Source organism: Telmatherina bonti (assembly GCF_933228915.1).
Source record: "Telmatherina bonti genome assembly, chromosome: 7".
NCBI lineage: Eukaryota > Metazoa > Chordata > Actinopteri > Atheriniformes > Telmatherinidae > Telmatherina > Telmatherina bonti.
Window position 1 is genome coordinate 18,194,329 of NC_136625.1, and position 15,826 is coordinate 18,210,154.

Consider the following 15,826-nt stretch of genomic DNA (forward strand, 5'->3'; position numbering starts at 1 on the left):
ACAGAGCTCGTCACAGTTTTCATGCTTCCCTCTCCAAAGGATATTTGAAAAATCCTTTGAAGTATTTCCATGTTTTTTGAAGTTACACGTGTTCTGTCTCTTGTTGTCATACATCAGAGCATTGTGGCCTTTGTTATTTCATGTGTGCATCAGATTTTTTTTTTTTTTCATCAGAGAACAGAATAGGGTGAGAGCTAGCCTGTGATCTTTTATTCATCCGTTCGTACCCCTCTCCTCGCTCCTCGCCTCCGCATCAGGGAGCTAAGCATCTGACAGCCCTCACCGAAAACCACCAGCTGGAGTGACAACGAGAAGTGAGGAGGAGGTAGGAAGGGAAAAGAAGCTACTGCGTGTGTATGTGTGTGTATGCAGCATGTGTGTTATGGACAAGAGGGCAGTCAGGGCGAAATGTGCTGACAGCAGCCCGGCACTCAGAGCCGAGCAGATGGTTAGGACAGGACTGGCTATGGCTGTGGATCAAAACATCATCTCTCAAAAGTCACAAACTTTGAATAAAATGAACCTGTTTTAGCTTTGTCCCATTTTGCACATGCCCCTCAAGAGAGTTTCAAGCACTTTTTTCTGTACTTTTTATATACAGAAAGACAGACTATCCCCATCCTAATTTATGAAGGCCATGCTCCAGTAGCCCACTTCATGTTTACTTGTTCTAGTCTCCAATATCTGACACCAGTCTTGTTAATCCCGATATCATCCAGGCCAGCATGGCTTTTTTCAGAGAGAGAGAGAATTGGGGAGGAAAAAAAGGCTCGTAGAAGCTATATATATATATATATATATATATATATATATATATATATATATATATATATATATATATATATATATAAGGAGGGACAAGACCTGCCTATTTAATTTAGCTTTTAACTGAATTTTTTTTTTTTTTTTTTTTTGTTTATTTTATTTTGTGCGTGGGACTTGAACATAAAATTAATCTAATTAACTACAGACTTTGTAATAAATCAATCTCAATTAATTTAATTTTAATTGTACAAGTATAGTTACCCCAAACAGCATTTTTTTCTCATTTTAATGAAGTTTAGTGGATGACAAAATAAAAAACTAGATGAAATGCTTTTAACTTCTGACATTACGCCAGGCAAGACCAACCAGTTGCAGTTTCCATATTCAGTAGGAAGCTCATGGAGCAGATGTAATCATCTCCTTCTCTCTTCTGACTGCAGCTTGGAGCATTGTGCTGCAAGCATCATTCGTTGCCACGAATGCTGCGTAAGCCATTTGCATGAAGCCATTTTTATATCACTGTCATGAACGTCTGTTTTGTTTTTTTATCCTTTTCTCTTGTAATTGTTTTCACATTTATTTGATTCTAAAACAATTAATTAATGCATTGATGCCCAAAATGGAGTGATACAACAGTGATCTATCTTGACTTTAGCAGAGTTTTACGTTAGAAGTGTTTCAAAAGGGAAACTCCTAACATTTGCAGTACTGCTGCTCTCGAGGACCGGAGTTGCCCACCCCTGTGCAACACTCTGGTCAACAGTTTGTCTCAGCCCAGATTTGTCACTTTAAACAATGGGAATTATTAGTTAGTTTTTGAAGAATAAATCAAAATTTGTTTTGCTAGTCAATGAAAATCCAGCTACAGTTAAACCATATGACTTAGATTAAAGTTTTACCAAGTGAATAGGAACATTGTTACCCTGGAGACCAGTCTAATCAGGACAGTAGTCTCTAACAGGATCACCTTAATCTTCACAAGATCAGTCTGATCACTTTTAACAGTTTTGTATTGATTTATAGAGACCTTTCCTTTTTAGGTAGACAAGTGGAGTTTGCCAGAAAGTAACCCTCAGTCAGATGGGATGCCCTTTCAGTCAGTCAAGATTCCAGGTTATTCCATTAATTTGTCCCCTGTCTGAATAAAGCTGTATGGTGAAAAGGTCAGAACAGCTGACACTTCAGTTTAAGAAAAGAAACTCAAGTATTCGTGTATGATGAACTTTGTCCTAAATTTTGCATCCTCACACACACCCTCACATATAAATTACACATTTATAATGTTAATTACTAGATATTACTAAATACTTACTCATACATTAAAGATCAGTCCACAACACTAAATATTTATTATTGACACTATCACAACTGTAAGAGTAATGATTGTTTTTTTTAGAGAAATGAAAATGATCCATCATCCGTAGTTTTCCCCATGGGTGTATGACTGGAATAGCTCAGTATTCTGCTTTTCTTTCAGCAGTTGCTTAACTCTTGGAGTTTGGTTGACTTCTTTGTTATAACAATATTATCTACCTAGCAGTTACTGATAAAACAATTAATTAAAACCATGTCACAGATTATTTAGTAATTACATTTACTCATACATAGTAACAATGACATCACACAAACATAAAAACAATTAATCCTAATTTACAGAATGCCACCTTGTTTAATGCCAGGCCTTAATAATTCTTTGACACAATTCTTTGAAGATTTTTTTCTCCTTTTTCAAAGGATTTCTATTTTTGCATGTGTAAAACCACGGATTTGTCTTGAGCTACAAATGAGAACAGATCTATGTAATGTATTTGTTGTCGGTTGTGAACATTGTGGTACAGTCAGAACTCCGTTTTTGTCCTTTCTTGACAGATACAGGAAGTGACTGACATTTCAATTCTGCACATAACCATTAAATACTGTATAAATAAACCACTTCAGACTCTTTTGTCACCATGACAACTGAGACGTTTGTGTTTCTTGATTTTTCTGATGCTGTGGGAGTCACATTCATTCAGTACATAGTGTAACTAACAGAATCTGTTCCTGCTAAATTTTGTCTCGTGTTTTTAATTTTAAATGCTTAAACTTTGATTGTAATCATTTATTATTTTTTAGCTGACATGTATGGACATGTAACCTTACATAACAGTTGGGAATTAACAAAACAATGCTTAAGTAGAAAAGAAATTGAATGCAGTAGCCATAGCTGTGAATCTGCAAGTGTTGCTATTTTAAAATATAAGTACTTTTATTTAATTGCTGTACCAGCTTGTCTGGTGGGACTAGGTCATTTCCGCTGTGATGTAAAATGTATAAAGGCACCCTGGGGAAGTCATGTTTCAGTGATACATATAAGCTATTTTATACAGACAAGAATGGCATGTTGTTTTTAAAATAATGATGTCTTGATAAAAACCAGAAGCTTTTTTTTTTTTTTTTTTTGCTGCTTAATGCCATAAACAGGATTAGTAACTGAGAAAACCTTAAATATTTGATAATGTCTTCCATCTTAAAATGTTTGTAATTTCTGCTTACCAACTATGCAAAAATTCCACTTTGTGTCTCAGAGAGGTTACGATGATAACAGATTATTCTTTCCGAGTCAACATCTTCCTAGTGATGTCAATGATGTCAAGATAATTTTTGGTTTATTTCTTTCATTTTAAGGGTTAACAAGAAGATTACCATTGTCAAAGATGGAACAAGATTTACGTAAAGCTTGCCTGATCTGTCTGTCTGAACTTATCATTGAATAACAATGCTAAAAGACTTCAAAGAGATTTGAAATTCTGGCCCTTTCAGCTTTATTTGAATAGCTCCACTTCACAACATTGTTGTCACAGGGCACTTTACATACACATCATTTCAAGCCAGTTCATACATAGCCAAGCGGCAACCTCCAGCGGTTAAAAATGAAGCCCAAGCGGAAGTGCATAAAACTGCAGTTCCCCCTTCATCCGCTAGGGGCTGGCTCCAGAACAGAGCAAATCCCCATAGACTCCGATGTTAAAAAGGCCAACTTCAAGGCAGAACTAAACATGTTTACAGCCTGGTTCAAAAATCCATTTTCAGTTTATATGTCAGGTTTACCTTCATGACAACTTTGGGGAGAGTGAATTTTTTTCAAACTCGCCCATTTAAAAGTAATTTAATCTCTGAGTTTGGCATTATTTAGGGGCGGGTCCTTTTGATTGACAGGTACCGATCTCCAGCTTCAAGTCAGAAGAGCGTAGAACAACCGCGGTATTTAGCCGGTTAACAACGTGACTTAGCTTTAGCCCGCTTACCTCCGTTAGCTGGTTAGCTCCTGTTATCTCGGGGTTAGCTCGGTTAGCTTTTAGCTACAGAAATTTCGGAGTTCGCTCAATGTCTGTCATCCGCCATGACGCTCACGGCTCCCCTCTCAGCTCCACCTCTTTGCCCATATTTGTATTTTCCGGGCGAGACGACGTGCATGACGCTACCAACATTGCGATGGTAGGAACCGCCCACCAAGCTTTAATTCAGCTCTTCAGAAACCTACAGGTGACGTCACAAAGGCTCCATCCATCTCTTTATATACAGTCTATGTACATAGCCTATAACAGAAACCAACTGATTGCATCGAATCATGACTTCGATCCAGTCCCGCATCCTGAGCATGCACGAGGCGGCAGTGGGAAGGAAAAAACTTCCTTTTAACAGGAAGAAAACCTCCGGCAGAACCCGGCTCAGGGAGGGCAGCCATCTGCCTCGACTGGTTGGGGTGGAGAGGACAGGAAAGACAGGTCAACATGTACAACTGCACTTATTCAGAAAGATCTGCGGAAAAAAGGAGAAATAAGTTAAAGACAGCAATATTGTCATAAATTTATACATTTATATATTAGAGAAATAGAGCAAGGTACTTCTCAGTGTGTCAGATGACGACTCCATTGCTACATGAGTTATGGATGGCTAGACTACCCATAATTAAAAGAGCAAAGAGCATAACCTGAACAGTTGGGTCCTGTACATGCAGATTCCAACTCAGGAGATGATCATATCCTAACTATAAGAATCATGAAGAAGGAAGGTTTTCAGTTTGATCTTAAAGGTGTGGAGGGAGTCTGCCTCCTGAACCCCCTTAAGGGCCATTCTCCTGTAGATTTAATTTTTCTGTGCTTTTAACATACCTGATTCAAATTAATGGTAAAGTGTGCACAACTTATCAAGATGTTGAATCTATTTCAGTTGAGTTATGTGCTGGAAAAGAGAAACATCGAAAACCTGCTGGACAGATGCCTTCAAAGGACCAGAGATTGAGAGTCTTGCCATAAAACAAGACTCAAATATTTACAAAAGAATTGTTAACTTCTGAATTTTACGCAAAGTATTTTTTGTAAGAGATATGATTTATATGGAGTCTGATTAGATCAAGTGCAAATGTTTCATTACCTCTAAGTTCTTATGTAAGAGCATGATACAATCAATGCTAACTTAAATATCACTATAGTCACATACAAAGATGTTCAATCTATTACAGAAGAAACAAATCTGTAATCATTGTGGAAAGGAGGTTTCAGTGCTAGACACAATGCAAGGGAAATGAACTGTGATTGCACCAGTTACAGTCTCAAAAGACACTGATGAATAATGATCCTTTACTCAGAAGCTTGGGGGGGGGGGGGGGGGCGTGACAATGTAAGAAATCAACAGGGGTCAAGAAGATTGACTCTGCTGGAGTCAGCCATGCTTAAACATTTAAATCCCACCCAGGGGGAGCACAGTTTTTCCCAGTACTGTCTAAAGAACCGTCACACAACTGAGCTACATACAGCTTCCTTGAAGCTAAGTACAACAATAAAAAGTTCCAAAACTCAAACCAAGATAAAACAAACAGAAGCTAAATGCTTTTTTGTTGGTCTGTTGATTGGTTTATCTTCTGTCAGACACAATTCAATAAAGACGGATTCCAACATTTAACATATGGTTTGAAATGTTGCTATAAACACAACCTGAATTTGTCCACACAGATAATAAAACATGCATCATTATGAGTGTTGGTTCATGACTAAAAAGGTTTGTAAAAAAAGTTCTGTACTTGTAAAGATGAGTTTACAGACTTTTAAATACTTGCATATATTTGGTTATGTTTTTGAGAATGAAACAGACGCTCATTATTATGTCAAAACATCCATTGCCACAACAACCATGACCATGGAAACAAGAGTGAAGAAGAAATGCTAATTTAACCAAATGGGAAAAAATGAAGCCACCTACCTGAGAGGAAAAAGAGCTCAAAGCCTTCCTGCAACCAAACAGTTTATTGTCAAGTTATGCATATACTGTATAGCCTAACAACCCATTATTCGAGTCAGTTATGTTGTTACTGGGAAACATCTAAAACCTGCAGGAAACTGGCATGACATCTGGGGTTTGTGATCCCTATTTTAGTTTGCTGGGAGTCACTGGTATTTCTGTTTTTGGGTTTGGTTCTTTAGGTTTCTTGAGGACTTACCTTCGGGGAGCAGCCCAGATCTATGGTTGGTTTGGTTTTTACCCATCTTGTTTAGGATCAGTACTCCCTTCTCCCTTATGGTTTGGGAATATGTCCTCATTCATCCTAACCGCTTAGTCCGATTAAGGGTCGCGGGGAAGCTGGAGCCTATCCCAGCAGTCTTTGGGCAAAAGGCAGGGTACACCCTGGAAAGCTCGCCAGCCCATCGCAGGGCCTTTGGGAATATGTTTCATGTTAAATATACTTCTGTTATGTAAGGTTATTATAACACAAATATCTTATTCTTTGCTGATCATATTCAACTATCAGCTTGATGGGACCAATCAGTTTGTTAAACTACAAACTTGTCTGAAGTCTTCAAATCCCTCTACTGAACTTTTCAGATTTTCTTACTCAGGTGCCACCTAATAACAGCTAATTTGGCATTCATCTTGCTAACTGTCTCTCCTCTAGATCTCCATGGCAAGGTAAAGTTAGTCTGATTTTGACTTTTGCTTCATGTCTTGCTTTGCTTCTGCTCTAAGATAAATTCTACTTGTGACTGGTCAGAAATGTGTTTGTTGAACCTATAGTTAGGACTGTTGCCTGGAACAGTACAATTCATTCAACTATCAAGAATCTTGGCTTTCTAAGATGTAGGTATTTGGAAGGGAAACTAAGTAAAATGCATATCTATTTGTCATGTACCATCCAAAGGAGGCCTGGTATCAATGGTTTAATTAATTTAAAAAACAACATTTTGGAACTTTGCTTCATCTTAGTAATAAAATTAGGATTTCCAGACAGTCGTTGCATGTTGCTTCCGTGCATGCCTCTGATGGGAGATTGAATTAACTGGAAGATTTATTGTGATTGGTTTGATTCTTTCTTCATTATTTAGCGATAAATATCATTGAACGAACTGGCAATATATAATAACAACCACAATGACTTGAACTAAACTAGAGAATAATCAAACTAAATTGGGTTGAATTGGACTGTGTTTAAGTTTTTTTCCTGTGAAAATTGTGTAAATCAGCATTATACAAATGGCATTGCATTAAAGTACATGGGGCTTGACAAACAGAAATAATCTTGTTCATCATGCATTTTAAAATGTATATTCTGGTGTTTAGCAGCAAGGATCATTTCCAATAATAAGGTCTTAGTCATCAGCCCAGTCCAAATGGTCATTGCGGAGTATTGAAAGTTTTTTTTAGCATAGTCTGGAGGTTTTGCAGCTGGTTGCCATATGTCAAATAATTAGTTATCCAAAACACAATAACTGATTATTATGTAGCAACTCAATCAGCTGTAGGTTTTTTTGATGCTCAGTATTGCAAACCTTTGCCATCACATGGTAAAAGATTAGTCCGTATTACAGGTTAAGTATTAAACACACTCGGCAATTTCCAAACAATTACTGTTTTGCTCACTATCTGGATTTAAGTGCATTAAGCATAATAGTTCACATAGTGCATCTTTAAGACATTCATAATTTTTCTGATGTCAGGTTAAACAAAATACCAAACAAACTATAAAGTTAAGGAATAACTGTGCTACATCTTCAGAGAGACTTTGTAATGCTGTTGTCTGCCATGATTAGTAACAAGAAAATGCATACCTTAGAGGTAAAAATAAGAATGGCAAAACCATATTGTTGCTATAAATAGGAATTCAAAATTGCTAAATTGTTCCCAGATCAGTTGATTTTTACCCCAACTTTATGCTGAAAGAAAAAAGGAAAATTTATCTGGGATATTTTTTTTATTTTTTTTATTTTAATGCCCTTGATCTTCCCTGTACAGTCTGTACTGTATAAAACCAAACCCTTGCACATAAAACACTGATGCATTTTGGCTCTAACTCTCTAAACTTTTCTGTTGTATTTGTTGGCATCAGAGCGCCAGTCTGTTATTCATCACTTTAATGGTTCACATATTGTTGAAAATAACATCACTGAAGAGCCTTGAGTCAACTAGTCCCTGATGATGTAATTTATGTATTTTGGCTTTGAAAACCCAAAGAAGCATGTTTTTAAATAACATGTGAAAACACGCCTGTTGGTTGGTTTTGTAAATCTACTCTGAAATTAAACCTATTCTAAGCATTTTATGCAATATAAAGTGATTACAGGATCTTTCTGATATAGTTCAGAATAGTCTTTAAAGCGACGCAGCTCATTAGTAAAATTAATTCTGTTATCAAATGTTTTGCCAAAGCAGTAAGTTTCATGATCCTGTTGGCAATAAAAATCAGATTGGTATTTGTTTCTTTATCAGGAATGTTTTGTGTAAACACAAACTATAATGTTTTCCTTTCTCTAACCGAGCCGTTTTAAAGCTAAACCTTATGTCATGTCAGAGTGGAGTTAAACAGTGAATTACAGTCGAATATAATAACAAAGTTTTATTATTTTAATGCACATCTTTTATTGTGCAATAGCATCAAAATACAATGAGTGCCAACTGTTCAAGCTCATTTTAAGAAGGCAGATTACATAAAAACAAAAATACAAAATGTTCATAACTGCATATTAGGTACATTTAAGAGTTAAGCAGGTACATCATTTTTTATTCATTCCTTTACTTATATTTTATACATGTTGCATTTATTTTGTCTTCTTAAACACCAGTGCTTTTCCATTTATGCCACAGCTATACCTGCTCAGTCTGCAGGATTGTTGAGTCAGTGATTGTCCTTGCATGGGTGGCTGCGGGGGTCTGCAGGGCATCCTTATGGCTGTGGTGTGGACCCCAAGCCTGCCCTGATCCGGGTGATATCCAATAGCAACTGCTTCTGTGCTAATGAGTGTGATGGCTCCTGGTGTGAATAGATCCCCAAGATACTGTTTCTGCACTTCAGCATTGAGCCAGATTGTTATTTCCTTATTAATGTGCATTTAAAGAGTCAGAAGCGAGAGGTCCATCCATCCATCCATCTTCTGCCGCTTATCCAGGGTCGGGTCGCGGGGGCAGCAGCCTAAGCAGGGAAGCCCAGACTTCCCTCTCCCCAGCCACATTTGCCAACTCTGCGGGGGGGATCCCGAGGCGTTCCCAGGCCAGCCGAGAGATGTAATCCCTCCAGCGTGTCCTGGGTCTTCCCCGGGGTCTCCTCCCAGAGGGACGTGCCTGGAACACCTCACCAGGGAGGCGTCCAGGAGGCATCCTGACCAGATGCCCAAGCCACCTCAACTGGTTCCTCTCGATGCGAAGGAGCAGCGGCTCTACTCTGAGCCCCTCCCGGATGACCGAGCTCCTCACCCTATCTCTAAGGGAGAGCCCGGCCACCCTGTGGAGGAAACTCATTTCAGCCGCCTGTATACGAGATCTCGTTCTTTCGGTCACGACCCACAGCTCATGACCATAGGTGAGGGTAGGAACGTAGATCAACTGGTAAATCGAGAGCTTCACCTTCTGGCTCAGCTCCTTCTTCACCACGACAGACCGGCGCAGAGCCCGCATTACTGCAGACGCCGCACCGATCTGTCTGTCGATCTCGCGCTCCATCCTTCCCTCACTCGTGAACAAGACCCCGAGATATTTAAACTCCTCCACTTGAGGCAGGACCTGACCCCCGACCCGGAGAGGGCAATGCACCCTATTCCGGCTGAGGACCATGGTCTCAGATTTTGAGGTGCTGATTCTCATCCCAGCCGCTTCACACTCGGCCGCGAATCGCTCAAGCGAGAGCTGGAGATCACGACCAGATGAAGCCAACAGGACCACGTCATCCGCAAAAAGCAGGGACCCAATCCTGAGGCCACCAAGTCGGATCCCCTCAACACCTCGGCTGCGCCTAGAAATTCTGTCCATATAAGTTATGAACAGAATCGGTGATAAAGGGCAGCCTTGGCGGAGTCCAACCCTCACCGGAAACGGATCCGACTTACTACCGGCAATGCGGACCAAGCTCTGACACCTGTCGTACAGGGACCGGACAGCTCGTACAAGGGGGTCCAGTACCCCATACTCCCGGAGTACCCCCCACAGGAGCCCCCGGGGGACACGGTCGAATGCCTTCTCCAGGTCCACAAAACACATGTAGACTGGTTGGGCAAACTCCCATGCCCCCTCCAGGACCCCAGAGAGGGTATAGAGCTGGTCCACTGTTCCGCGACCAGGACGAAAACCACACTGCTCCTCCTCAATCCGGGATTCAACTATCCGGCGGACCCTCCTCTCCAGGACCCCTGAATAGACCTTACCAGGGAGGCTGAGGAGTGTGATTCCCCTGTAATTGGAACACACCCTCCGGTCCCCCTTCTTAAAAAGGGGGACCACCACCCCAGTCTGCCAATCCAGCGGTACTGCCCCCGATGTCCACACGATGCTGCAGAGGCGTGTCAGCCAGGACAGCCCCACAGCATCCAGAGCCTTAAGGAACTCCGGGCGGATCTCATCCACCCCCGGGGCCTTGCCGCCAAGGAGCTTTTTGACCACCTCAGCAACTTCAGCCCCAGAGATAGGAGAGTCCACCCCTGAGTCCACCAGCTCTGCTTCCTCATCGGAAGACGTGTTGGTAGGATTGAGGAGGTCTTCGAAGTATTCCCTCCACCGACCCACAACGTCCTGAGTTGAGGTCAGCAGCTCCCCACCTCCACTGTACACAGTATTGATGGAGCACTGCTTCCCCCTCCTGAGCCGCCGGATGGTGGACCAGAATCTCCTCGAAGCCGTCCGGAAGTCTTTCTCCATGGCCTCGCCGAACTCCTCCCATGCCCGAATTTTTGCCTCGGCAACAGCCGAAGCCGCATGCCGCTTAGCCCGCCGGTACCCATCAGCTGCCTCCAGAGTCCCACAGGCCAAGAAGGCTCGATAGGACTCCTTCTTCAGCTTGACGGCATCCCTCACTGCTGGTGTCCACCAACGAGTCCTGGGATTACCGCCACGACAGGCACCAACTACCTTACAGCCACAGCTCCGGCTGGCCGCCTCAGCAATAGAGGCACGGAACACAGCCCATTCGGACTCAATGTCCCCCGCCTCACCTGGGACATGTTCGAAGCTCTGCTGAAGGTGGGAGTTGAAGCTCGCTCTGACAGGGGACTCAGCCAGACGTTCCCAGCAGACCCTCACAACACGTTTGGGCCTGCCAGATCTGACCGGCTTCCTCCCCCACCATCTGAGCCAACTCACCACCAGGTGGTGATCAGTTGACAGCTCCGCCCCCCTCTTCACCCGAGTGTCCAAGGCATGTGGCCGCAGGTCCGACGATACGACTACAAAGTCGATCATTGAACTGCGGCCCAGGGAATCCTGATGCCAGGTGTACATATGGACACTCTTATGCTGGAACATGGTGTTCGTTATAGACAATCCATGACAAGCACAGAAGTCCAATAACAAAACACCATTTGGGTTCAGAGGGGGGGGACCATGCCTCCCGATCACTCCCCTCCAGGTCTCACTGTCATTGCCCACGTGAGCATTGAAGTCCCCCAGCAGAACAATGGAGTCCCCAGAAGGAGCACCCTCCAGCACTCCCTCCAAGGACTCCAGAAAGGGTGGGTACTCTGAACTGCTGTTCGGTGCATAAGCACAGACAACAGTCAGGACCCGTCCCCCCACCCGGAGGCGGAGGGAAACTACCCTTTCATCCACCGGGGTAAACCCCAACGTGCAGGCACCAAGCTGGGGGCTGATGAGAATGCCCACACCTGCTCGGCGCCTCTCACCATGAGCAACTCCAGAGTGGAAGAAGGTCCAGCCCCTCTCGAGGGTACTGGTTCCAGAGCCCAAGCCATGCGTCGAGGTGAGTCCAACTATATCTAGTCGGAACAGCTCAACCTCGCGCACAAGCTCAGGCTCCTTCCCCACCAGAGAGGTGACGTTCCACGTCCCTAGAGCCAGCTTCTGCAGCCGGGGATCGGACCGCCAGGGTCCCCGCCCCTTGCTGCCGCCCAGCTCACATTGCACCCAATCCCTACGGCTCCTCCCGCAGATGGTGAGCCCACGGGAGGTGGGGCCCATGTAACCCTTTCGGGCTGAGCCCGACCGGGCCCCATGGGCGAAGGCCCGGCCACCAGACGCTCGCTCTCGTACCCCGCCTCCAGGCCTGGCTCCAGAGGGGGGTCCCGGTAACCCGCGTCCGGGCAAGGGAACATTCATGCCCAGGTTAGTCGTCATCATAGGGGTCTATGAGCCGTGCTTGGTCTGGTCCCTCCCCTAGACACCTGTTTGCCATGGGTGACCCTACCAGGGGCATAAAGCCCCCGACAACATAGCTGCTAGGATCTTCGGGACGCACAAACCCCTCCACCACGATAAGGTGACGGCTCAGGGAGAGAAGCGAGAGGTTAGAGTGCAAAATAGGGTGGAGGGTGTGGGTGGTTATGATGGTGGTGGCTGGAGGTGTGTGGTAAATTAGCCAGCTTGAGAGATAACTACAAGGAGATTATGATCACGTTTGTTTTGAAATTGTACTTTGGGCTTTTTAAATCAAATTTGATTTGATTTGATTTGATTTGATTTATAAATATGAGAAAATGCCTTTTGATTGTATTTATCTGAACAGCTATTTTCCTGATCACTTTCACACAAACAAGATACATTGGCGGACACAAATTAATGAACTGAATTTGACAATCTTCTGTGAGACACTGTGTTGAGGAGAGGATACCACAGCAGTGATACTTCCTCTTTATGAACTGAATTTGGAAATGGTCATGCTCAAACTGGGTTACTAAATTTAAACCCTGAGTAAAAATGTACTCTAAAAGAAAAGGCAAATATGCACACAAGCACTCATATTCAGAGTAAATTTGTCCCTGCTGAGACCTCTGATGTGTGATTTGTCATTCTCTTCCCCCACACCAGTCAAAAGACCTCGTGACGACATGTCATCCATTACAGAACATTTCGTTGAGCTGCTTTCTGCTTCTCTGACAACATACAATTATATTGGCGTGCCAAGGGAAGTCACTCCACACTGCCAGGCTCATATTAAAGGTAATCAAAAGCTTTTGAATAGACTTGTCTGAAACAAAATGGATGTCTGGGCCTTATGCTGTCATACTTATATTGACAACTTCAGAAGCTGCCCAAAAGAGACAGTTAAACACCATGACTGTGTTGGAATATTTATTTGTATTATTTAAGTCTTAGTGGGAAACTCTTACTGATTTTTATGTCTTGAAATGAACTTTTGAAATTGAGCAAATTATGAATACATCCTAAAAGAAATAATAATAATAATAATAATAATAATAATAATAATAATAATAATAATAATAATAATAATAATAATAAATACTTTTGTACCTACTGCTTCCTCCAAGTCTATGCATAGATTTGTTATAGGACTAATTAGAGGCCACATGATTGTAACTGAGAACTCTAAATTTTTCACCAGCCTTTTGCTCATCACACCATCTGCTACTGTGAAAAAACATTAGGTCCTTCTGTGCTGGAAAATCAGCCACCCATCTTCTTTTTCTTTTTCTTCTTCCTCTTCTTCTTCTTCTGTCTTTTCTATGTTTTATCTTTTTTTTTCTTTATGTGCCATTTAAAACAGCCCAGCAGACTTCTTATGAACATTTTAAACCCAAGACTAGTTAAAAAGACTAGTTGAAACTGGCTGTTTCACTGGTTTCAAGTCAAGTCAAGTCATTTTTATATATATGCACGTTTCAAAACAACAGATATTGACCAAAGGGCTGTGCAATTAATAAAATAGACATGAAAATAGGAAGAAAATATGGAACTAAACAACAATAAAACTGATATCAAAGAAATAAAAAAAGACTATTAAAAAAAAGCATAAAACAAATAATATGCCAAAAGCAGCGTCAGTCTGTTTTGTAAGGATCCCTTTTCAATTCTCAGGACAATTTGGGACCGCATGTTAAAGGTCTGTTAACCTACTCGGTTGAATATTCATTGTTACAACATTCACGCTCATGTGTTGGGGTGAACGGTGGGAATAAAAATGTGCAGCAGGGATAAACAGACCGGATTTGGCAGCCCTGAGTTTGAATGGGACTTTATTGGACTGTTCTCCAGACATCACCAAACACAGCTGAAATGATCACAAAACCCAAAAATCAATACTGCCAGCCACCACTGAAATCAAGAAATTTGGGATTATTTTAATGCTCCAGATCCTTAACATAAGAATAACAACACCTATGCATATCACTTACATTGTACTTCTGATGGTCGTAGTTTCTGCCTGCTTTTCTTCTCTGTTCTTTTGTTCAGCTGAATGTTTCTGATCTGCAGATAAACGCCAAGCCGACCAGCTCAGCGTTGCCCCCTTCCCCCAAACTTTTTCTGACTCTGGTTCTGCCAGGGATTTGCATCCCACGTTTTATTATTATTCCAACATTCACAAAGGGATCAGTAGGTTTTTCTCTAGATTATGTAAAATGCCTAGAGATTACATGTGGTTTGATCTGCAGTATAAGTAAAAGTCATTGAATTGAAAGATTTAAGTAGTGAGAGAAAATTAACTGCAGGATCACAAAATAAGCAGCAAGCCAGTGGGTTAATGATCTCACAGCAAGGACCGGGCCTCTGCTAAGTCTGCTGAGTCTGCCTGTGGCCCCCTGTCAGCAGGCTATCAGGTGTTTAGAGCAGGATGAGCTGCAGGGTTTTTTATTTTAATGGCATAATGCAAGCATTGTACAACTGAGGTTTTTAAGGTTGTAAGGCATCTGAAGTAAAAATCAAAGGTTCTCTCCTCAAAATGAACTCAAATTCTTTATAAAAAATTTAAGCAATACACAGAATATATTCTAGTTTACTTTATGATGTCGGTTTCTGCATAAATTTTACAAAAACAAATATCTAGAACATCACTTTTCTAAACCAATGAACCAAAATTGGGGAATAATTTCCATTTATTCCTCTGCTTTTAAATGACAAACCTCCTCTTCCTTTTCTGCCTCAGCTCACATCACATCAGCTGATTGATTAATTCTCTACAAGTGAGACACTCAGCAGGAGGCTGGTGTGTGGGAGGAGATAGAAGATGGGATGGGAGTTGGGATGAGGTCTTGCCTTCTGGTTTCCCACAGCATCCTCTCTGGAATGAGGTAGGAAGGTGGGCTTTGCATTCACAGCACTTGATGCTTCACTCCCACATGCTGTCAAAGATGAGTCTCCATGGCAATCTAACAGTCTGATTTGTGCGTGATGGCAGACGGAGTGGGTGAGATATCCTGTGGAGAGCTTCATTGAGTGGAGGCGCAATGGAGCATATAAGCTTTGAGAAGACAGTGTGTTATATCGATAAAGCAGCTGAGGAGACAGACTGTTCGTGGGCTTGATCTTGAATGCCTGGAAGACCTATTTGTAACTATGCAGAAGCAGGTTTATTTTACTGTATGTGTGTGTGAAGTATACTACAGTAGCTGTATATGTCCATCCATAGCTGCAGATAACTAAACATTATTTTAGATATCTATTTAAAATCAACACACAGCAGTGGAGCAGTTGACCTGTTGTCTACAGGGGTGTATTAAGTAGAAGTAGAAAGTAGAAGTCCAGTTTGGCAGCTCTCTCTAACCAGTCACTAAACCAGGTGAATTTAATCAGCTCAGCTCAACAGCAAGGTAGATGAGCCTGTTAGTGAAAACACCTGCTCTAAATGCATCTGTAT